This window comes from Bos taurus, chromosome 12 (assembly GCF_002263795.3).
Source record: "Bos taurus isolate L1 Dominette 01449 registration number 42190680 breed Hereford chromosome 12, ARS-UCD2.0, whole genome shotgun sequence".
In the NCBI taxonomy this organism is placed as follows: Eukaryota; Metazoa; Chordata; class Mammalia; order Artiodactyla; family Bovidae; genus Bos; species Bos taurus.
Genome location: NC_037339.1, coordinates 18,598,975 through 18,622,963, shown reverse-complemented (window position 1 = coordinate 18,622,963; position 23,989 = coordinate 18,598,975). Strand labels below are relative to the sequence as shown.

The following is a 23,989-nucleotide window of genomic DNA, read 5'->3' as shown; positions in this document are numbered from 1 at the left end:
AATGTTTTTTACAGCGATTCATTCTTCATGTGGGGAACATTTCTTTGTATATATATTCTCTCTCTATTGGATACGTGAAGCAGTTTTGCCTTCAATATTTAGGGAGAATTTCCTAGTGAGCGATTTGGGAACAATATCTATAAATGATAAAGATAGGTTACCCTGCAAAATAAGCAGTATGGAAACTATTAGGATTGAATGTTAGGAACCACTTGGATTCTACTCCTAACTGGGTCAGAGTCTGTGTATAACCTTAAGCTATTCACGTAATCTTTTTTAAACTTAGGTTTTCTGTCTGAAATAGTCAGAAAATTGCTTACCTATTTAGCCAAGGCAGAAACAATTTCCTGATAGGAAGATGACTCAGCAGCCTGAGGAGGCAATGTAGCCTCTTGTCCTGGAAGTCTTCGGGGAGACGGAGGCAGCCAGCTGCCTGGATGGATTAAAGTGTAGTGCTTGAAGACTGGAGACCAGAACACGCAAATGAAGCCTGACCTTTAGGAGCAGTAAAGAGATGTAGTCATTAAGGTCATGTGGTTTGCCAGGCACTGAGCTAGATTCTGAGAGATAATGGTGAACCAGATGTACCCAAAGTTTCTGCCCTTATGATGTTTATTGTTAAAGCTGCTTTGTGCATGTTTGAGATGATTCAGAGAGAGGTTCTATTATTTTTATTATTTTAGTCTCTGGATCTGAGGCTTTTTTTTTTTTTTCCTTTTAAAATATGGGATCATGCAGGGTCACTGCTCAAGAAATACAATGTGGGAGTCTTACAGGAGAGGAGTCTGATGTTGTGTGGGGTATTGCTAAAACAGGCCTTGTTTACACAGGGCTTAACTACCGCAACTCAGATGGGAGTAATGGAGTCACACTGGCATTGCCAATTACCTGAGATGAGAGTTGGGGGGAGAGTTTAACATATATCACAGGGACTTTCGGGTCAAAGTTAATGGGACCTCCACTGCCCCCAGAGGGGCTTTTCACCAATGTGCCGATGTCCAACTTAGATGATGATTATGGGGCTGCAGGAATTGAACCATGGATTCTGAACACACGAGCCGTTCATTTTCAGTGGTCAGGAGCATGTCCAGTGGTGGTGTCCAGACAGTGTAGTGGTATCACTGGTCTTGCACCAAGGTCTTGTTTAGAGCTCACATCTTGCAAAGCAGTAGTTCTACCTACCTTAAGAAATTTGAAAGCTCCTTCTCTTGCCATTGTGCCTGTTGCTCATGCAGGGGAAAGCTGCCACAGGGGCTGAGATGAGGGTGGTGGAGAGAGAGCTGCAGCATCAGACAACAGGTCCTTTGAACAGATATCAGCTGGCTGGGGTATCCCAAGTCTTTCAGTGTTGTTGGCTCATTTGTTCCATTATAGTTTTAATTTTTTAATTGCAATATTTGCTTTACTGAAGGGGTCAGAACCGAACCCACGGTATCTCAGAGGTCTGCCTGTACCCCCCAAAATGGGAAGCTGAGTCTCAAAGAGATACTTGTAAACTCACATTCACAGACTGCTATTCATGATAGCCCCAAAGTGGAAGCAACCCAAGTGTCGGTGGACAGATGCTTGGACCAGCGAAATGTAATCTAAACATACAGTGGAATATCACTCAGCCCGAAGTGTTAGTCCCTCAGTCGTGTCTGACTCTTTGTGACCAATGGACGATAGCCTGCCAGCCCCCTCTGTTCATGGAATTCTCCAGGCAAGAATACTGGAGTGGGTTGTCATTTCCTTCCCCAGGGGATCTTTGTGGCCAGGGGTCAGGGACGGCGAGTTAGTGTTTCCTGGGGACGGAGTTTCAGTTCAGGAAGATGAGAAGGTTCTGGAGTTGTTGGTGGTTTGTGGTGGCTGCCCAGCAAAGTCAAAGTACTTGATGCTACTGAGCTGTGCACTTAACAATGGTTAAAATGGTACATTTTTTAAAAATGTGTTTTTACAGTTGAAAACTGCTGCCTGCTGTAGTTCTTCTGGCACAGGTACCCTGGGAGGAGCCCGGCTGGGGGGCCCAGTGGGGCCCTGTGGATCGATGCTCCCTGCTTGGCTCCCACCATCCAAGGCCATGGACTGGCTCCTGGGGGTGCCAGCTCCCTCCCTGGTCTAGTCTAGCAGGATGAGGCCCGCTGGGGTTTGACTGCACCTTGATGTTGGCCTGAGACACCTAGTTGCTGATGGCGCCTTGGCCCTTGGCAAGGACATGCTCTGCGAGGCTAGTCCCAAGAGGCTGTGGCCAGGCCCTGAGCCATGGCTGCTACTGGATAAGCTCACGGGGGAGGTGGCAGGCAATGTGCTCTGTTCAGCCTACTGCATGGACACGTGGCTTGGATGGCTGCGGATCTGGGCCATGCCCACGGGATCAGTGAGGCTGCCCTGGGGAGTGCAGTTCCTGGGCAGAGCCACTCGGGGACAGACCTCGGGGGCCCAGCATCGTGCTCCGGGTTGGCTGGGCAGGAGCGGGGACTGCATGTTCTGAGTGGAGTCCCATATTGTGGCCAGGTAGACTGGGTTCCTGGGCAGGATCTCCTGGCACTGGGTGCACTCGGCTGCCTTGCCCTTGCTGAGGTCGTCCAGGGAGCACTGGGTCAGGTGGTGGTTCTTCTCCAGCACCTTCTGGATGGTTCGCTGCATGATGCCCTCCCCTTTGCCTCTTGGCCTGGCCAGGGACATAGCGGTGGATGCCCCATTATAGTTTTTCAATTAAATGATTTTTAATTATAATTTTTAAATGAAAATGATTCCAAAGCCTATCCTACTTTCTCATGATTATTTTTTTTTTTTTAAACTGAAGTGTATAGTTGATTCACAGTGTGTTAATTTCTGCTGTACAGCAAAATAATTCAGTTATACTTGTATATTACATTCTCTTTTATACTCTCTTCCATTATGGTTTATTTCAGGACACTGAATATAGTTTCATATGCTGTACAGTTGGACCTTATTGCTTATCCATTCTATATATAATAGTTTGCATCTGCTTATCCCAAACTCCAATCCATCCTTCCCCAGGCCCCTTCCCCCTTGGCAACCATAAGCTGTTCTCTATGTGAGTCTGTTCCATAAATATGTTTGTTTGTACCGTATTTTAGATTCCACGCATAAGTGATATCATACGGTATTTGTCTTTCACTTTTTGGCGTACTTCATTTAGTATGATAATCTCTAAGTCTCTCTGTGTTGCTGCAAATGGCATTATTTCATTCTTTTTTTATGGTTGAGAAGTATTCTGTTGTGTATGTGTACCACATCCTTCCTATCCATTCATTTGTTGATGGGCATTTAGGCTGTTTCCATGTCTTGGCTGTTGCGCACAGTGCTTGTGAACATAGGGGTGCATGCATCATTTCAAATTAAAGTTTCGTCTGGATATATGCCCAGAAGTGGGATTGCCGGATCATATAGTAATTCTATTTTTAGCTTTTTGAGGAACCTCCATTCTGTTTTCCATAGTAGCTGCACCAACTTGCATGCCCAGCAACACTGTAGAAGAGTTCCCTTTTCTCCACACCCTCTCCAGCATTTATTTGTAGACTTAATGATTGCCATTTGGACTGGTGTGAGGTGGTTTTGATTTGTATTTATCTAATAATTAATGATGTTGAGCATCTTTTCAAGTGCTTTTGCTCATCTGTATGTCTTCTTTAGAAAAATGTCTATTTAGGGCTTCTGCTCATTTTTCAACTGGGTTGCTTGTTTTTGTGGTGGTGGTGGTGGTTGAGTTTTATTCTGTTTGTATTTCATGATTCTTAAGGGTTTACATTTCTGAGATTCTACAACAAATGGTGACTATCTGATACAGGAATGTAAAAAAATCAAATCTCTTGCCAGAAATCAAATATTAAACTATTATCAAGTCTTTGTTCTACACTGTCTTCCTGCTTCTTCTACAACTGGAAACACTAGGCTGTTTCTGGTGTTTGGTGTAAGTGTCCCCAAAACTGTACGTAAGACTAGATTAGGAAAAGTCACCCTCACATCCGCCATCTTTAGAGCTGATAAATCCTGAGTAATGATTTGTAACTGTGAACCTGAAAATTTGGGGACATACTATGCTAAATTAAGGCAATCAAACTATAAACTCATCAGATTAGTTTAAACTATAAACCCATATTAGTCTGTTTGACGATACAGGCTAGTTCGTTGGTATTTGCACTGTGTAAAGGAAGATGGTTTACACAAGGAAATACATTGCAAAGAACTCAGAAAATATTTGAAGGGAAGTTGTTGAGTTTGATAATAACAGCCACCAAAATCATCTCTCTTATTCCTTTGTCTTTGGTTCCTGGATAACAGTAATCTTCCCGCTTAAATCTGACTCTCTAGGTACCACACAGAGACCAGTGGGAATGGGAATTCCAGTGTTCTTGATGGTTACATTTCTCAATGAAAAATAATAGATGTTCCAGTTTATATATTATTCTTTTGTGAATTTTATTAATGTTAACTGGAACCCTAAAGCCTAACAGTCTCTAGGCATACCAATAGAACAGACCCTTTAGTCATAAAGTTGAGGACTAGACTCTAAATGAGATGACCAAGGACACTGTCATCCCCCGAGACCCTGACTGGCTCCCAGCCTAGACAAGAGCTCTGTCTCAGCTTTCTTTTACTGCCACGTGTTGGATTGATAACATGCTTTGAGAAGGCAATGTCAGAACCTTAATGTTCTGAGCCAAAATCATCTGGTGGCACAGGCTGGCAACCTGAATATGTTTTTCAGTTGAAACTAGCACGTGGTCGCAGTAGTCACCACAGCAACGGTGTGGCTGGAACCCTTAGGGATTTTCGGCTGAGGAATAGGGCAGCTGTGAGGATGGCTTCTACTGGAATTAATGGTGACTAACTTATAGGATTAGCCTCCTGGGAATCCTTCATGCTTTTTTTCTAGTAGACATAAATACACACTGTGATTGTTCTTCAACATGAAACACTTCTCTTGACTTTCATTCGATACTACGACTCTTTTTCCTCTTCTAGATTTTACAAATGTTAAGTAAATCTTCATAAGGGGCTCCAATTTAAAGAGAGGGAGAAAGGTGAAGACTTTGTTTTAGGCTACAAAAAAACATAGGTTTTATCTCATTTTCAACCCTGCATTCCTGAGTTTTCCTTTTGTTATCTACCTACTGCGTTGTACTTATCTCCAGATTGAAAGAAAGGCAAAAAAAAAGATGTTAAGGGGAGTAGAACAGTGAACTTGAAGAGTTGTTTAGAATCTATTCTATGAAATTAGAGTCTTTTATGTTTTTTTTTTCACACTATAGACATACCAGTGCTAACATCAAATTGATAACACTTAAATTCATATCAAAAACCAAAGACTGGGGGAAAAAATCAGGAAAGCTTTATAACAGATTTCAGACATGTATTCAAAATTTTCCGTAATGGCTTAATATTGGGGAAAAAAAGAAAGATAAATAAGATAGGTATCTGTCATGAGAGTGGTGGCTACAAAATTATATGAGAATAATAAGCAGTATTTTTCAATAGATTAGTGTTTGGAAATACATATGGAGTATATTGTCACTGAAAAATATATTATGTTGGAAAGTTATGCTTTTTATGCAGCTCTAAAGATAATTATGATTAGAATCTAGAAAATAGAAAATAACTTTGTTTTCCCCCCTGGCTTTGTTGAGTAAAATTGGCAAATAAAAACTGTATATATTTTAGGTGTGCAATGTGATGTTTTGATATATGTATATCTTTTGAAATGATTACCACAGCCAAGTTGATGAAGATATTCCTCATTTCATATAGTCAGCACTTTTTGTTAGTGTGGTAGGAACACTTAAGATCTATTCTCTTAGAAAACTTTAAGTATGCAATAGTGTATTATTAACTATAGTCACCGTGCTGTACATCAGATCCTCAGAAATGAAGTCAGTGTGATAACCATTTGCTTATTGATTGCATTTAGAATTCAGTCATAACAACCTTTTTGGTTGTTAAGGTGCAGTGACGTTGCAGGTATTACTGTAGTGAATGTGAATAAAATATGCTTAACTGGTACTCTGGGCTTCCCAGGTGGCTCAATGGGTAAATTATCTGCCTGCAACACAGGTTCAACCCCTGGGTCAGGAAGATCCCCTGGAGGAGGGTCATGGCAAGTCACCCCAGTATTCTTACCTGGAGAATCCTGTGGACAGAAGACCCTGGCAGGCTACAGTCCATAGGGTGGCAAAAAGTCAAACATGATTGAAGCAACTTAGCACGCACACAATTGATACTCAAGGAATGGTTCAAATTGTTAAAAAAAAAAAAAAAAACTTCAAGGAGCACAGATCTGAGAATGAAAGGTAAGGACATCTAGACACAGGGCTTATTGATGGTGTTTATCACATACTAATGTAAGTTCATAGACTGAAGTGAGGTGCCATCTTGGTGAAATAGACTATGGTCAACAGGGCAGAGCCAAAGATGGTGACTTATTTAAGGTGCTTGTGACTTAGAGCAAATAATTGACTCACCATGTGGGCTCTTCAACCAGGGATTGAACCTGTGCCCCCTGCTACTGGACCACCAAGAAAGTCCCTAGGTGCTATTTGGAAAGGCTTCAGTTTAGTGATTAAAGAGATAGCCGTGGGGCAGGATAAAGGTCTGTCCATAAGGACTAGCACTAATGATGAATGTGGCCTGTTTCCTAGTTTAGCCTGGAAACGTGGCTTTCAAGTCTCTTGTTTTATTTAGTGTTTAATTATTGCGCCTCTGGAGTAAAACCTCTTTTAGCCCCGTCAGCAGTTGGTGACCCTTAAGTATATCATGCATTGCTCAAATAGCATTCCCAGAGATCAAGGAATTTGCACAAATACAAAATTAACAGGCATCTCTACTGAAAAGTTCACCTACCTGACACTTTCAGAGAATGAGATGGGTTTTCCAAATAAGGTCAGGACCTTCCCCGAGGTGAAGGGCCTTGGGCAACCCAGTCAGTGTAGGTTCCTGAGATAATCAATCACACTGGAAAGGAGACCCTCTGCCAGCATCTTTCATGGGCCTCTTGGATTATCTTTATTCAAGACAGAAATTTTTACACTGAATTTTAAAATGTTCCAAAATAGAAGAGTGTGGTGTAGCACCACCATGGGACCGAGGAAAACTGGGTCCATTGCCCTCCCCAAGGCATGGATCTAACTGGAATTTACCCTGTAAAAGGCCAAACTCATTTTAATTTAGCCATTGTTGTTCCAATATCTGCTCCCACTTCCTGTTAATTGCCTCTTTTCTAGGAAGAAGTGTCCTGAGAAGTTGAAACAATATCGTAAGTCCAGTTTCACTCTAGTAACACAACTGCGTGTGTGTGCTAAGTCTCTTCAGTCATGTCCAACTCTTGGCGACCCTATGGACCACTGCCTGCCAGGCTCCTCTGTCCTCGGAATTGTCCAGGCAAGAACACTGGACTGGGTTGCCGTGAGACATAAATCAACCAACCTCACCCCCAAAAGGGCTTACCACTGATTCTTCCATAATTCCAGTTTCCACACGGAGAACTACTTTCAGACATAAATTGCATTTTAACATGGGTTTTACTCATGGTTTTACTCTTTTTATTCATCTTAGATTACTGATATGAATGACTTCAAGTACGTAGTCACTCTTTCAACCATTTGTCTTTGTCTTTCCCAGGTGTATCTAAAGCTGTGAGGTGAGAGAATGAAATACTTGTGGGATGATGACTTGTTTTGTGCTTCCTTTTTATCTAGCCCAAGTTCTCCATCAAAGGATCAGAAACAAGCTTTGAGGAAAAGAAGAAACAAGCTCTGTTTGTTTCAGGTATTTAATAGTTCTTTGTTGGTTTGCACGATGAAGGATGTCAACAACCACTGTTGTATTTTTGTAAAGAAAATTTCTTCGAGTTAGACTATTTGATACTGGGTTGTCGATGGTGGCGGTGGGGGGTGGGGAGCCTGTTGTGGCCCCTCCTCGGGGGAGAAGTGTGTATTTCAGCTCCCCCCAACCCCCATACTACAGTCTATGATTTAAGAGTTTCAGATGACAGGAAGAGAAAGAAAAACGTCTGTTCTTTTCTCTTAGGTATTCTTAGAAATGCCAACTCATTTTTCTGGAGTATATATAGCACAGGTTAACAAGAAAATGAGTCACTTCCAGCCCTGCGTGGGAACTATGACACAGTAGTAGCACAGCTTCCTTACTGTAGCCTGTGAGCAACATCCTCTTGAGTTTTTAACGTCACAATTGAATTACCAAATGGAGAGTGAGTGAGGCTAGGAGAAGGGTTGTCATCAAAGTTAATTGGATACACATTTATTATTTTTTTTAATAAATATTTATTTTTCTTTTTTTAAAATGGATACACATTTAATAATAACATAAGGAATTATTGTGCTGAATGGCAATTAAGTATAAATGGTGCTCAGTCTACAGAACTGAGCTCAATTCTGAGTGTACCGTGGGCAAGTGGGGCTCAATAGCCAAGGATCAGGGTGCGGGGGTCAGTAGACGGAAAATCACCAAAAGGAAACATCAGGGGTACAGAGGCATTCTGGCTAAACCAACTTGATAATATTTTTGTTGAAGGCAGGGCCCTGGGGATGAAGAATTTGTGCAGATATGGAGGGTGAGGTTCTTGGTCAACTAACATGGCAGCATTTTTGCTAAAACTAGGTGATGAAAAGATGGACACAGAATTTCAGTGGTTGGCTCCTAGTTGAGAAGAAAGTTCTGAGGAACCTGACCAAAGTTGGGTCAAGGAAATAGTCTCTTTTTTAAAAAATTAAATAATTAATTAATATATATTTGTGGCTGTGCTGAGTGTTCGTGGCTGTGTGGGCTTTCTCTAGTTGGGTCGAGTGGGAGCTTCTGAGCTGTGGCGCACGGGCTTCTTACTGAAGTGGCTTCTCTGGTTGTGGAGCAGGGGCTCTAGAGTACACGGGCTTCAGTAGTTGTGGCGCATGGGCTAACTTGCCCCACGGCATGTGGGGTCTTCCTGCACCAGGGATCGAAGCGGTGTCCCCCACATTGCAAGGCAGATTCTTAACCAGTGGACCACCAGCGAAGCCTGAGGAGATGGTCTTTGTCATGCCTCCTGTGTCCTGCCACAGTTCTCTTTTCTCTGAACCACTCACCCATTTCTGCTGATGGTCCCCAGTCTCTATATCAAATCTAAGTCTGGACAAAAGCAGTCACAAGAATGGCAAACAGATTTCAGAGAGGCTAGCCCAGCTTGATTGGCAGTAGCTTCCAGCTCAAATGAAGAGATGCTATAGGATAGGAAAAGATGCTGCAGCCAGCACCCCCTGGGACATACCAAGGTTGATAAAGCTTAAGATTTGCACAGCTTACAAACAGACGTGACCACACGAACAGATTGTCAGGGCCTTGGAAGGGGCCTTTGCAAAAGAAGGGTCTTAAAGCTTAGCTTCCTGGTAGATCTGCCTCTGACTGAAACACAGACATTTCTCACTCTGATCCACACCCTAGATCTCAGTGGCCCATTGTTCTTGCAACTAATCCAAATTATCTTTCCTTTATGGCTAGTGCTCCTTGTGTCCTCCCTGAGATATCTTTGCCTATCGTGATGACATTTTCCTTTCCTCCTCTCTAATAATCAAGGTACCCAGACATCATTGTCATCCTCCTTCTCCTAGTATTTATTAAAGCCCTGGTGTACACCTGGCAAGGTATTAAGAACTTCTACTGTGTTATCTCTTTTAGCCCTCATAGCCACTTAGATGGCAGATACTATTGCAGTCATTCCTACTAGACTGAGTTGGGCAATGAGGCTTAGAATGGTTGGCCACTTGCTCAGGGTTAACTTGCTCAAGAGCCAGTAAGTGGCAGAACGAGGTTTTAAACCCAAAGTCTAAGTTCTTAACCCACCACGTAGTACTGCCAAAAGAATTAGTTTGGATTTATGGAATCTGTCTGCAGTGCAGAGACCCAGGTTCGATTCCTGGGTTGGGAAGATCCCCTGGAGAAGGAAATGGCAATCCACTGCAGTATTCTTGTCTGGAGAATCCCGTGGACAGAGGAGCCTGGCAGGCTACCGTCCATGGGGTTGCAAGAGTTGGACACAACTTAGCAACTAAACCACCACCATGAAATTTAAGGCAAGAGAGAAGAGAGAAGAGATGTGATAAGTCTAAAGCCCTTCCTTATGACTACATTAGTGGCTGTTTCCTTATAAGACAGTTTGGCCACACTTGAAATCAAAAGTACTTTGCTACCATGAATCTCAGATACGGCTTCCATCATTTAGTATTATAGCTTCAGTTTCTGTCTGTCCCTTTTGATAAATCTTGAGCTCCTTGAAGGAGCTCAGTTATCCTCTTTTATCTAGTGGAGGATTTGGCATCCAGTAGGACTCAATAAAATTTTGTTATAAGAGGGCAGCTGGGGAGTTTACAAGGGTTGCAATCAGAACATTGGTTTTGATATTTAATCCTGCTGCCTACAGGCTTTTTGATACTGGGCAAAGCATTTAACCTCTCTGGGGGTCTGTGCTGCTCCATTTCTAGAATATGGATGATTATTTCTTTAGAGCATTAGGGGATCTAAATGACCACATATATGTGAAGACCTTTTGAAATTTGCAAAACTCTACCTAAATGTGAAGTGGGCTTTCCAGCTGGCTCAGTGGTAAAGAATTCACCTGCCAACAACGCAGGAGATGAGAATTTCATCCTGGGTTGGGAAGATCCCCTAGAAAAGGAAATGGCAACCCACTCCAGTATTCGTGCCTGGAGAATCCCATGGACAGAGGAGCCTGGTGGCTTATAGTCCATGGGGTTGCAAAGAGTTGAACACGACTGAGCGACTAAACAATTACAACAAAATGTGAAGTATATCTGAGTATTGCTCCTGTTTTCAATGTCAGCTGCTGACACAATGCCTTTTCTGGCCCAGCATCCTGGGATGGTTGACAGTCTCCTAAGCTCATTTGTCTCCCCAGCACCCGGCAGTGTTCCTTCAGGGTGGTAGGTGCTACTAATCAGTATTGCCCATGTCATACAGAAAATCTGCTTCATTTAGAGTTGACTGTAACAAGATCGATGGATTTGAGGTTTATATTCTTTCATGTCTTCTGCCCACGTTTGCTCTAGGTCCTAAGGAGATGTTAAATGAGCATAAATCTGGGTAACTATTAGGAAGAGGAAAGAAAGTAAGGGTCTACACAGCTCAGGTTGCAGATAATTGGCTTCTTAGCTATTGAAGGTTAAGTACAGTGACTCACCAAAGCACAATGTTCTTCCTAACAGTCTTTATCATCGACATTTAACTGGGTTTGCTAAATGCAGCAGAGAACATAAAAACCTTAGGAAGCTGACATCTGAAAAAGCTTTTAGAAAGGAATGAATAAAAGATTCAAGAATTTCTTCAAATTTAACATTCACCACAAATTCAGCCTTCTTGTGCTTTTATTTTTTCTTATAATCAACTTTTCATTTTGGAGAAAAGTTTTTCTTTTTTAAAAAATTCCTGTAGACTATATCTTCAATCATGACAAATTCTCTCAAGATATTCTGAACACCTACTACTCTGCAAAGATAGGTACGATTTACAACTGTCTTCTTTTCTTTTTAAAGATTTATTCATTCAAGTCCAGATGATGGTTTTACCAAAAGGATTTTAGCTATACAAAGCTAACAATGCTATATTTAGTATAAGCTTGACACTTTCTTTTGGACAATCATATAAAGAACAATATGAATATTGAGAATCATTAAATTGTATGTAGGAAAAAATGTTTACAAAATTATAAAAGTTCTCTTGACTCAGTAATTCTGTTTTTAGTAAACAATCTTGAGGAAATATTGAGGGAGATGGCATTTCGCATAACAGTGAAAAACTGGGAAAAACTGAAAGGCCCAACTTTAGGGAGATGGTTAACTAAATTATTGTTTATTGAATAAACTGCAGCCATTAGAATGCTATTTTCCAAAAAATTAATTACAGGAAAAAATGCTTGCTAACATAATATCTAGTGAAAAGCCAAGTATATGTATTTTTATATTATAGGCATCCTACTTAGAAAATATATACATATTTATGTAGAAAAAAGACCTCTGTCCATGGGATTTCCCAGGCAAGAATATTGGAGTGGGTAGCCATTCCCTTCCCCAGGGGATATTCCCGACCCAGGGATTTGACCTGGTCTCCTACATTGCAGGAGGATTCTTTACCAGTTGAATCACCAAGGAAGCTCAACTGAAAGGAAACCCACCAATATATTAGTGATTGAGGTTATATTATTATATAATATAGTGATATTATATTATATTGAGGTTAACTGTGTGTAAGATTCATTTTTGGTTTAATTAAAAAAAATTTTTTTGTATTTCCCAGATTTTCTGCAATGAGAATGTTTAAAATTTATAATCAGACACATGTACAGGGGGAACACATGTACACCCATGGGCTGACTCATGTCAATGTATGGCAAAACCCACCACAATATTGTAAAGTAGTTAGCCTCCAATTAAAATAAATAAATTAATTTTAAAAATTTACAATCATAAAAAAGAGTTACTTTAAACATGCCTAACACAATATTTATAGTTATTACACAGCAGATGGTGACTGCAGCCATGAAATAAAAAGATGCTTGCTCCTTGGAAGGAAAGTTTATGACCAACCTAGACAGCATAATAAAAAGCAGAGACATTACTTTGCCAACAAAGGTCTGTCTAGTTAAGACTATGGTTTTTCCAGTAGTCATGTATGGATGTGAGAGTTGGACTATAAAGAAAGCTGGGCACTGAAGAATTGATGCTTTTGAACTGTGGTGTTGGAGAAGACTCTTGAGAGTCCCTTGGACTGCAAGGAGATCCAACCAGTCCATCCTAAAGGAAATCAGTCCTGAATATTCATTGGAAGGACAGATGCTGAAGCTGAAACTCCAACACTTGGGCTACCTGATGGGAAGAACTGACTCATTGGAAAAGACCCTGATGCTGGGAAAGATTGAAGGCGGGAGGAGAAGGGGACGACAGAGGATGAGATGATTGGATGGCATTACCAACTCAATGGACATGAGTTTGAGTAAACTCCGGGAATTGGTGATGGATAGGGAAGCCTGGTGTGCTGTTGTTCATGGGGTTGCAAAGAGTCGGACACGACTGACCGACTGAACTGAACTGAACTCAACACTGTCAGATTCTTACATCATGATAAAACGTTGAAAGCTTTATATTTCTCCTGAGATGGCTTCCTATACATGTTTATTTCCTGATTTTGTATGTCCACTTGACTGGATAGACCACAGAATTTTCTGGAAGAGTTCCATAAATCCTTCAGCCCAATAAAGCACTTTCCATGTCCCCCTTTGTTGGGTTCTCAATCCCAATTAGAACAGACTGGGGCTGTGTGTAGGAGGGGCAGGAAGGACTGATGACCTAGTTTAGTGAAGAGAGGTTAGTAGCTGGTTATGGCAGGTCATGGGTTTCAATCCCAACTGCATCCTGTCACTAGCCACTACGTCTCTGCAGCTCTGTTTCCATGCGTGGGTTAACTGACATAATGGTGGTTAGTGTGATGTCTGGCACTATAGTAAGCACTCAGTAAGAGTTAGCTTTTGCGTATGTGTTGCGTGTGCATGCTCACTTGGTTGCTTAGTCGTGTCTGACCCCCAAGGACCAAAGCCCTCCGGGGGTCTCAGTCCATGGGATTTCCCAGACAAGAATATTGGAGTGGGTAGCCATTCCCTCCTCTAGGGGATACCTTCCCAACCCAGGGATCGAACCCCTGGTCCCCCTGTCTCCTGCATTGCAGGCAGATTCTTTACCACTGAGCCACCAGGGAAGCCCATAAAAGTTAGCTTTTACTGAACTTCAAAAGAAGTAGAACCCTTTCATCAACTCTGCAGGCAAGAGTTAGAACAATCTCAGCAGATGTAGTCAACTAGTTGTCCTCTTGGTAGGAAGGAAGCAATTAATGGGGTGGACTCTTTGTGTTTTGTTGTTATTGCGGGTGGGGAGGGAGGCGGGGCTCAGAAAGCCCCATAAGGGCTGTGCCCGGGGAAGCACAGAGTTGGAGGCGCCAGATCAAGTGTTGTAAAAGAAGATTCAATTTTGGAGGGGCAGTGTAGGGACAGAATTGGGCAGAGCTAGGTGACAAGTGTTTTAGGGACACCCGACTGGGAGTGTGAGAGCTGCTCATGTTCCTGAGTTTCCCAGACATCTTGGCCCAATGCACAAGGAGAGGAGGCTACCCCTGCTCTGGTCACTGTCCCCTCCTCTGCAGCACAATGCTTCCTTCTTCTGAACCTGCCTCTCAGGGAGAGTGAGGCATAGATAATTCTGGTCACACTGATGAACTACTTAACCTGGGGGGAGCCCTCCTCCCACCCCTCACCAGGGTGGAGTGTCAGGGACAACAAGCTGTGGAGAGCGTCACTCCTCCACTTTTTGCTGCCAAAGGTGATGGATGCTGTTTCGTTGGTTCAAAAGTGTGTTCACGTGCACTCAGGGGAAACGAAGCAGCGAGAAGCGTCCAGGCGGCAGAAAAGTCAGGAATTTGACATCTGTGGTTTTGAAGTGCTTAGAAAAAAATCAGTTCCCTGAATGGTTTGTAAAAGAGGATCCTTGTCCTCTGTGATAGGAAAATTCGAATTAAAAAGAAAAGTGACATGCTTTGGTAATACAGCATTGGAGAGTGAATTTTAGAGAAATCAGATTTCCTTTTTAAGGACGTCTGGGGAGTTCCGCTGGTTCTCGGCAGACCCAAGCAGCAGAATGAGGCTAAAATCAGTCTAATCATTTGCCACCTCACTGGCAGCTCAGCGGGACAGGAGAAAGGTGGTCAGCTCAAAGCCACCATTTGGCTTGGCTCATATGCAGTGGGTCAGGGACAAATTTCAGCCTGGGTTGACTTTATTTATATAATTCTTTTTTATCTTTGTTTTTACATTTCTTATTGTATAGCTATACAATATTATATAAGCTCCTGCTGCTGCTGCTAAGTCGCTTCTACAGGTGTACAATAGAGTTAGTTACAATTTATATATTTATATATAATTTATATATATTATAATTTATATTCTCCATTTATAGTTGTTATAAAATAATGGCTATATTCCCTGTGTTGTACAGCATATGCTTGCAGCTTATTTTATACCTAACAGTTTATACTTCCTGGTTGACTTTAAATAGTGCCTGTTCCAGCTGCCAGGCACTGATTCTCATTCTCATCTGAATTTAGTTGTAGTATCCTTTTGTGTGATCAGTTGCTCAGTTGTCTCCAACTCTGCGACCCCATAGACTGTAACCCACCCAGCTCTTCTGTCCATGGGATTCTCCAGGCAAGAATACTGGAGTGGGTAACCATTCCCTTCTCTAGGGGATCATCCTGACCCAGGGATTGAACCCGCAACTCTTACGTCTCCTGAATCTTTTTACCTCTGGTAAATAAGAATTGTTTCTCCAGTAAGAATCTGACATCAAAGGCCCGAATAATAATCCAGGAAAACTCAGGCCTCTGATGGAAATTGTGGAGAATTGGTAGAGGAGGCTATTTACTTACGAAAATATCTTCTTTCCGCGGTTTGTAAATTGTGAGACAGGCAATGTCTTCCTGCTCCCTGACTCCAGGCCTTTCCTTTCATCTGGAAGTCTCCCTTCAGATTGTAACGAAATACTTTGCATTTGAAAAAGCTCTCCTACTGAATACTAACTTCTTTGGGATTTCAAGGCTTTTTCTTTAAGAACTCTGTTAAAATGCATGGGATTCCCAGGTGGCTCATTGATAAAGAATCTGCCTGCCAATGCAGGAGACTTGGGTTCGATCCCTGGGTTGGGAAGGTCCCCTGGAGGAGGAAATGGCAACCCACTCCAGTATTCTTGCCTGGAAAATTCCATAGACAGAGGAACCTGGCGGGCTATAGTCTGTGGGGTCGCAAAATTGGATATGACTGAACATGTTCGCACATTCAAATGCAAGCATTCCAGGAAGGAGCCAAGTCTGCAGTGCTGACAGTTAATACTTTATCACCATCAGTCAGAATTACTTTAGCAAACATTTACTGAGTCCTTCCTACCTAATTATTTATATGTTTATTTGTTCATTTGTTTATTTAAAAAGTCGGGTTTATTGAGGTATAATTTACATACAGTCAGGTTTATGCTTTTTAATGTACAGTTAGTTCCGTGCCTTTTGGAAAAAATACAGCAGTCATGTAACTAACCCTACAACCGCGGTATTAAACATTTCACTTTGGGGATGGTCCCAGTGCCTGGCGACAGGGCACCTGTTTTCTGTCCCCTTTAGTTTTGCCTTTTCCAGTCCTTATTATTATTTTTTTAATGTTTTATTGGAGTACAGTTGATTTGCAGTGTTGTTAGTTTCTGCTCTACAGCAAAGTGAATCAGTTATACGTACATCCACTCTTTTTTAGATTCCTTTCCCACACAGGATATTACAGAGTACTGAGTACAGTTCCCGTGCTATTCAGTAGATCCTTACTAGTTATCTATTTTATACATAGTACTGTGTATACGCCGATCCCAAACTCTGACTTTATCCCTCCCTTGGCCCTCTACCTCTGCTCTCCCCCTGGATAACCATAAGTTTGTTTTCTGTTAGTACGTCTGTGCCAGTCCTTATTATTTATAAAAATAAAACACCCTGTACTTAAAAAATGACCCCAAACTGTATTCGACTCTGTTTGCAGTCTAGCTTATTAACCATTTCCCCTGAGGAGAGTATGGATAACCCTCCAGACTCATTTCCAGTCTCTATAGCCAGCCAAACACTTGTTAACCGGGGAGCCAGTGAATGGGATCTGGGGAAGGAGAGAAGAGACCAGGCAGGGTGGGCATGTTGGGGGCAGAGCCATTGACTTAGGAAGTACACAGTAAGTCCCTACACACTAACCTTCAAGCTGCAAACTTTCAAAGATGCAAACGTGCGTTCCATCAATGTCAAGCATGAGTGAAATTCCAGCTTACCCTCCTATTGCTGATGACCCTTCAGCTCTACCATCTCCCATCTCCTCTCTCTCCTCCAGCTCTTCTTGCCTGTTCACTTGATGCCAGCCCCTATACGCCAGCTGTTGTATTGTGCTACTATACTTCTCAAGGTACTGTACTGTAAGATTAAAAATGTTTTCCTTATTTTTTATGTTTGTTTTTTAATGTATTATTTGTGTGAAAAGTATTATAAACCCATTACATTACAGTAGTATGTAGCCAATTGTGTTAGTTGGGTACCAAGGCTAACTTTGTTGGACTGAATGAACAAATTGGACTTATGAATGCACTCTGGGAATGGAACTTGTTCTTATGTAGGGAACTTACTGTATTCATCTGGCCGCCAGCCCTGCAGGTGGGCAAGTCACAGAGCACTCTTCACCCGGGCTCCTGTTGGCCCTCTCATCCAAAAAAATAAAGCCAGGTCAGAGGCAGACTGTCAGCTTTATGAGGATGGATCCCCTCTCTTGGTCTCTATCATCCCCTTTTACCCATTTGGTGGCATCTGCTGTGAGTGACTCTGCTTGTGGTGGGTCAGGGACAGAGGAGGGTAGAATCATTCCCACATTTCTGGCCGCAGAGACTGGGTAGGTGATGGTGCCAGGAATAAAGGAGGAAAATGAGGAGAAATAATATTTTTTGCACTTCTTCCATGTCCCAAGCACACATGATTTCATTTAGTCCTCTCGTGCATCAGATGAGCCTCTGAGCCAGAGGCCAGTCCACGCCAGCTCTGTTCTCCCACCCCATGTTGCGCAGCATCGATCGTGACTGTGACTGTCGGTTTGCCCCTTAACTCCTTCCTCACCCTCCCTCTCTTTCCTCCTCACTGCTCTGTCTTCATTCAGTCTCATCATCTCTTGTCTGGATGCTTGCAATCATCTATTAGGATTCTCTCCACTCCAGCCTGGTCCTCATTTATCCCTTTTGTGGCTACAAGTTATTTTCCCCAAAAGCAAATCGGATCTTATTTGTTCCCTGCTTAGATTTCCTCTGTGACTTCCCATTATCCTCAGCGAAAAGTGACAATTCTCTGACTCCTGGTAAACAAGGACCCCTGATCCAGTGCAAGCCCCTTTCCCTATCTCCTCTATTGCACCCAGAAATCTGCTAGTTCATGCTCATCTTCTCCTCCTCCCTTTCCTAGCCATTCCCTGGACTGCACAGTTCTTTCTTGTCTAGATGCAATATTACCCTTTCCTGTTCCCTCTCCAAACATACTGTTGACCTCTCCTTCCCTTGTTCTTCACAGCATCTTGACTATGTTCTATTACAGCCTTTGTGTGTGCGTGTGTGTTCAGTCACTTACGTCGTGTTCCACTCTTTGCGACCCTATGGACTGTAGCTTGCCAGGCTTCTCTGTCCGTGGGGATTCTTGAGGCAAGAATACTTGGGTGCGTTGCCATGCCCTCCTCCAGGGGATCTTCCCAACTCAGCGATTGAACTCGAGTCTCTTATATCTCTTGCATTGGCAGGTGGGTTCTTTGCCACCAGCGCCACCTGGGAAGCCCCATTACAGCCCTTACCAGAGTTTATTGCACTCATGTGCTCACAGCTCTGCCTTGTGATCACTCTTTTCCCTGCCTTTCTTACAATTCTTAGTAACTGGCAAAATCCCACTTGGTTTTACTTTTTTTAAAGGATTTTAAAAAAACACTTATTTTTATATATTTATTTGGCTTTGCTGAGTGTTAGTTGCAGCACAAAGGACCTTTGATCTTTGTTGTGGCATGCAGGAATTTTAGTTACAGCATGCAAACTCTTAGTTGTGGCATATGGCATCTAGTTCCCTGACCAAGGATCAAACCCAGTCCCCTGCATTGGGAGCGTGGAGTCTTAGCCACTGGACCACCAGGGAAGTCCCTCAAGGACCCATTTAAATTCTTGCTCTCCACAACATGACTATCTCAAAGAGTTAAAGCTTGAACATAGAAAATTGGCTGATACTCAAGCCCATGCTGCTTCTACAGCATAAACTGTAGAGGCACATTTGGGAAGAAAGACGATTTTACTGGGGGTGTGTTGTATTTGAGATGCGTGGGGTCACTGAGGCGACTGTGTGTAGTAGACAATTGGAAAGGACAGCGTGTACTCGGAAAGCAGTTTGGGGTTGGTTTTCAGTAAATAACTCTGTTTGGTAGACCTGAAGCACGCTTAGCTTTGGAGGCTCTTTTCCACATCATATAAAATATATCAAAATAACTCATGTACAATATTTTAAATAGGTAGTTATATGAGTTACATTGCAGACCACTCACATGATTTAAAGACTGTTGATTAAACATTAATTTTTTTTTCTCGTGTTTGGCTGCACTGTGGGGGCATGCAAGATCTTAGTTCCCTGACCTGTGATTGAACCTGTGCCCCCTGCACTGGAAGAGAGTTGTCTTAACCTCTGGACTGCCAGGGAAGTCCCTGACTAAACATTTATTCATTTCAGTTTTCAGTTTTCCCCCCTTCCTCTTTTTTTTCCTTCCTCCTTCCCCTTCTCTCTCAAATATTTCCTTGACATTTGAAAAGATACGGTACTTCTTATACCAGCACCCAATAAGCTGTCCCAAATAAAGAGAGTTATGCCAATACAAGTATCTAGATTCCTCTGTAAACTCAGCCTCAAGGCAAATCTCTACTTCTCCCTGTAGAGAAATTCTGGTGTCTCTGCTGGGTTTGGATCAATGATGTTCCTTTATCAAATGAGAAGATGGCTGAGAAAATCCAACAGAACCCTAACATTTGAAGTATCTGACAGAGGAATAGGGGTCTGGAGAGAGGGCCAAGAGCCTAGAGGTATACCAGATAGTAAAGGGTGGAGGGTTTCTAAGAAAGAAAAGGTCAATTTCCTTTTTAGAAAGAGGGAAGAGGGGTTTGGTATGAAAAAATGGAAAATAGTTCATTGACAGGCAATTTAGGAACCATTGGTGGGCAAAGCTAGGTCATCTCAAGATGACACAGGAGAGGGAGCTAATTGAGCAGACCAAGTGTAGACAATATTTTAAAGACACTAGACTGTTAAGGGAAGAAAGGAGAGATACAGGGCATAACTAGATGCATTGCAGTTTGCTTTGATTTGCGATGGGGAAGCCAAAAGATGCTGAAGGAGGCTGAGGGGAAGGAGCCAGTGGAAAGCATGAACATGGGTCATGGAAAGCATGAGTTATCCATACTCAGCGCAGGCCAACCCATTTATTTCTACTCAGTCCCACTGCTCCTGTACTCAAGGACATTGCTCCAGTAATGTTCTGTTTCTGTTACCTCCCAGTAAACCTCTTTCAAGGTGTTGTGTTGAGGAGGAAAAGAGAAAGCCAGGCAATGGCTTGAAAGGGGAACATGAATTCCAAAAATTTTGTTTTTAAGATGAGAGAAAACTCCATGGGTTTGTATGTGGCTGGGAAAGATCCAGGAGAAAGGAAAAAACTTGTGAAAAAAAGAAAAGTGAAAGTGTTAGTCACTCAGCTGTGTCGGACTCTGCAACCCCACAGACTGATGCTTCCCTGGTGGCTCAGACGATAAGGAATCTGCCCGCAATGCAGGAGACCTGGGTTTGATCCCTGGGTCAGGAAGATTTCCTGGAGAAGGGAATGGCAACCCACTCCACTATTCTTACCTGGAGAATTTCATGGACAGAGAAGCCCAGCGGGCTACAGTCCATGGGGTTGCAAAGAGTCATACATGACTGAACAACTAACACTTCCACTCTTCATTTTTTCACAAGTTTTTTTCACTTTTCCTGGATCTTTCCCAGCCACATACAAACCCACTAAGATTTCTTTCACCTTAAAAACAAAATCTTTTGAATTCATGTTCCCCTTTCAAGCCATTGCCTGGTTTCTCTTTTCCTTCTCAACACAGCACCTTGAAAGAGGTTTATTGTATTTATTGTCTCTAACTCCTCATCTCTCATTCTCTCCTGCATTAACTCTAGTAAGTGCTAGTGGGGTCGGGAGGTGTGCCCACCTTTCTATTGAAAGTTCCCCATCAAGGTTATCAAAGACATCAGGTGGCTAAATTCAGCAGTCAATGAAAATCCTCATTTCCTGCTGATGTATTTGCGGCATTTGAGAGGTGTGATCACTCTTATCCTGACACACTCTGTTCACTTGACCTCCAGTCTTGTCTTTTTTGGTCTATACTCACTTCTATGGTGATTTCACCCTAATCTCCTGATTTAAATACTAGTCTGGACTTCTCCCCAGGGTTCCAACTTGATGATCAACTTCTCCACTTGGATGTCTAATGAGCATTCAAAACTGAGCTCCTGAAAGTCTACCCCATACCTGATCCTTCCAAGACCTTCCTCATCCCAGCAGATAACAACTCCATTCTTGCAACTGTCAAAGCTCAAAGCTTCAGAGTTATCTTTGACTCTTCTCTTATTCTCATTGGAGAAGGCAATGGCAACCCACTCCAGTACTCTTGCCTGGAAACTCCCATGGACAGAGGATCCTGGTAGGCTACAGTCCATGGGGTCACAAAGAGTTGGACACGACTTATTCTCATGCCCTGTGTCTATTAATTAGTAAGTACTGTTGGTGTCCATTCAAAATATATCCAGCATCTGATCACTTCCTGCCACCTCCACTGCTAACACCCTAGTGACTAGGGACTTTCCAGAGCACCATATCTTTCACCTGGATCTGCTACATCAGCCTCCTAGCTGGGCTCCCTCCCTCTACCCTTGTGTTTTTCAATCTAGTCTCAGCACAGCAGCCAGGATGTTCCTATTAAAGTGTAATTCAGGGACTTCCCTCATGGTCCAGTGGTTAAGAATCCACCTTCCAATGCAGGGGACATGGGTTCAGTCCCTGGACAGGGAACTAAGATCCCACATGCAATTAAGGCCACATGTTGCAACGACTGAGCCTGAGTTCTGGAGCCCGAACCACAACGAAGAGCCCATGTGCTGCAACTAAGACCCAAGACAGCCAATAAATACATAAATACATTAAAAAAATAAAAGTGCAATTCAGATCACATTACTTCTCTGGCAAAACCTCCCATGGCTTCCCGGATCACTCTGAAGAAAAGCCAGCTTTGCCATGATTTCCTTTCATTGGCTCCTTCACATACCTTGAGCGCACATTTGTCTGACTCCAAGGTCTTTGTACTTACTTCTGCCTGAAATGTTCACTCCCTTGCCTCCTTCAGGGTTTTAAGCATCACCTTCTTAGGGTGACACCGACCCCTCTATTCAAAGTTGCAGCATTCTTTCCTGGATACATGACTTTCTATCCTTTGCTTTGTCTTTTCCTCGGGGAAAGGACTTCTATTTTATCCCCTGTGATTGATCCAGCACCTAGGCCCTTGCTTGGCACTTAGGATATTGAATGAATGAGAGCGATCCCACTGGAGGACAGAGGGATTATTAATAGATGAAGGCTCAGAAGGGAGCACGTGGAAAGACAGATGTAAAAAAAACCACTACATTTTTATCTAAAGAGACAGGGCAGAGTAGGGAACCAAGAAAACTCCTGATACCATCATTTGCACGTTGACTGAAGCAGATCAATACCAGTATGTCACCTTTCCTATGCATTTCTATTTTTTTAAGGCTTTTATCTCTAATTGTCGTGGGACAAAAACTTTGTCCCTCTGTTAAAGGAATTGCATGTGCTATTAAGAAGATTGGTGGAGATTTACTCACAAACCACAGAAGCCTTCTTGACCTTGACATTGTTTTACACCTGAGATAAACCAGCTTTATTCTTAAGACCTGTCATCCTGAAGCATAAAACAAGTCTTCTTTTTATTACCATTATTATTAGTAGTAGAGTGTTGGCTTGCCCAGTTGTGAGTCTGAACTCTAGACATTCTAAGCACTGGTCCCATTGTATCCTTTCCAGCTTTGGACCCAAGACTCATCATATACTGAGGAATCAGAGCTAACGTTGCTAAACTCTTTTTCTTCTCTGAGTGTCCCTTTCTTCCCCTTCAACATGAAAATCCTGCCGATAATCCCCACAAACAATCACAAGCCCCAAATCACAGATTTTCTTTGACCTCAGGTCTTTAACACTGAACCGTAAGGGAAGTGAGCAATTACATAACTGCTCAAGGACAACTGTAGGGGTAGGGGACAGCAAAGATGGAAGGAGAGACGACCATGAAGAAGACTGCATGCCTAAAGGAGTAAGCAGGAAACTGAGGAAGCTTGTCTGTGCTTGATTTTCTTCATCAGATTAATTTTGTTCTAAGTTTTATCTAAGTATAACCACGAACCCTCTATAAGAGCTAAGCATATATAAGCCACGTATGATATTGGTTTTATTACTTTGCACTCATCCCTCATATTCTTGAGACTGCATACTTTTTGCAACTAGAAAATAAAGAGGGAGTATTTTCGGGAAACCAAAGATAAGCATGGTCTTCTGTGGGTGAGGTGAATTCATAAAGTTCAAGGGATTTTAACCCTTGCTTCATCAGTAGATTACCGAGTATTTAGCAGGTTTCTGCTGTGAATGACTTGTATTGCTACCAAAGATAGATCACTTTGACCTTTTCATGCTTCTGTTTGTTTGAGCATAGTAACAAATGGGCTTCCCTGGTGGCTCAGTTAGATCCCCTGGAGAAGGAAATGGCAACCCACTCCAGTATTCTTGCCTGAAAAATTCCACGGACAGAGGAGCTTGGTGGGCTACAGTCCATGGGGTCCCAAAGAGTCAGACACGACTGAGTGGCTTCACTCACTTCACTGGTGGCACAGTGGTAAAGAATCTACCTGCCAATTCAGGAGACACAGATTCGATTCCTCGGTCCAGAAGATCCCCTGGAGAAGGAAATGGCAATCCAATCCAGTACTGTTGCCTGAGAAATCCCATGGACAGAAGAACCTGGTGGGTACAGTCCATGAGATCACAAAAGAGTCAGATACAACTTATAAACTAAACAACAGCAAAGGAGTAGCAAATAGGGGTGAGATGACTGTGAGAAGCCATGGTGGTAAAATAAAGCAAGAGACATGCAGGCACCTTCGTTGAGGTTGGAAAGAACGGAAATGATGCAACAAGTTCTCATTGTCTTTTGTTGATGCACCATAAGGACCTATATTAAAGGACTTTTAAATGAACTTGGTT

The 23,989-nt window shown here is 42.6% G+C and overlaps 1 long non-coding RNA gene across 6 annotated transcripts in view; it reads left to right on the top strand.

Moving 5' to 3' along the window:
* The first annotated feature begins 7,220 nt into the window (after positions 1–7,220).
* LOC101903925 (uncharacterized) overlaps positions 7,221–23,989 on the top strand; it is a 110,280-nt gene continuing 93,511 nt past the window's right edge. For 3 of the 6 annotated variants that reach the window (XR_009496670.1, XR_003037617.2, XR_009496669.1), the window contains exons 1-2: positions 7,244–7,577; positions 7,698–7,767. This is a non-coding gene — a long non-coding RNA (uncharacterized lncRNA). Of the gene's footprint in view, positions 7,578–7,697; positions 7,768–16,957; positions 17,030–23,989 lie in introns of all 6 variants that reach the window. The other 3 variants (XR_009496668.1, XR_009496666.1, XR_009496667.1) reach the window with 3 other exon arrangements.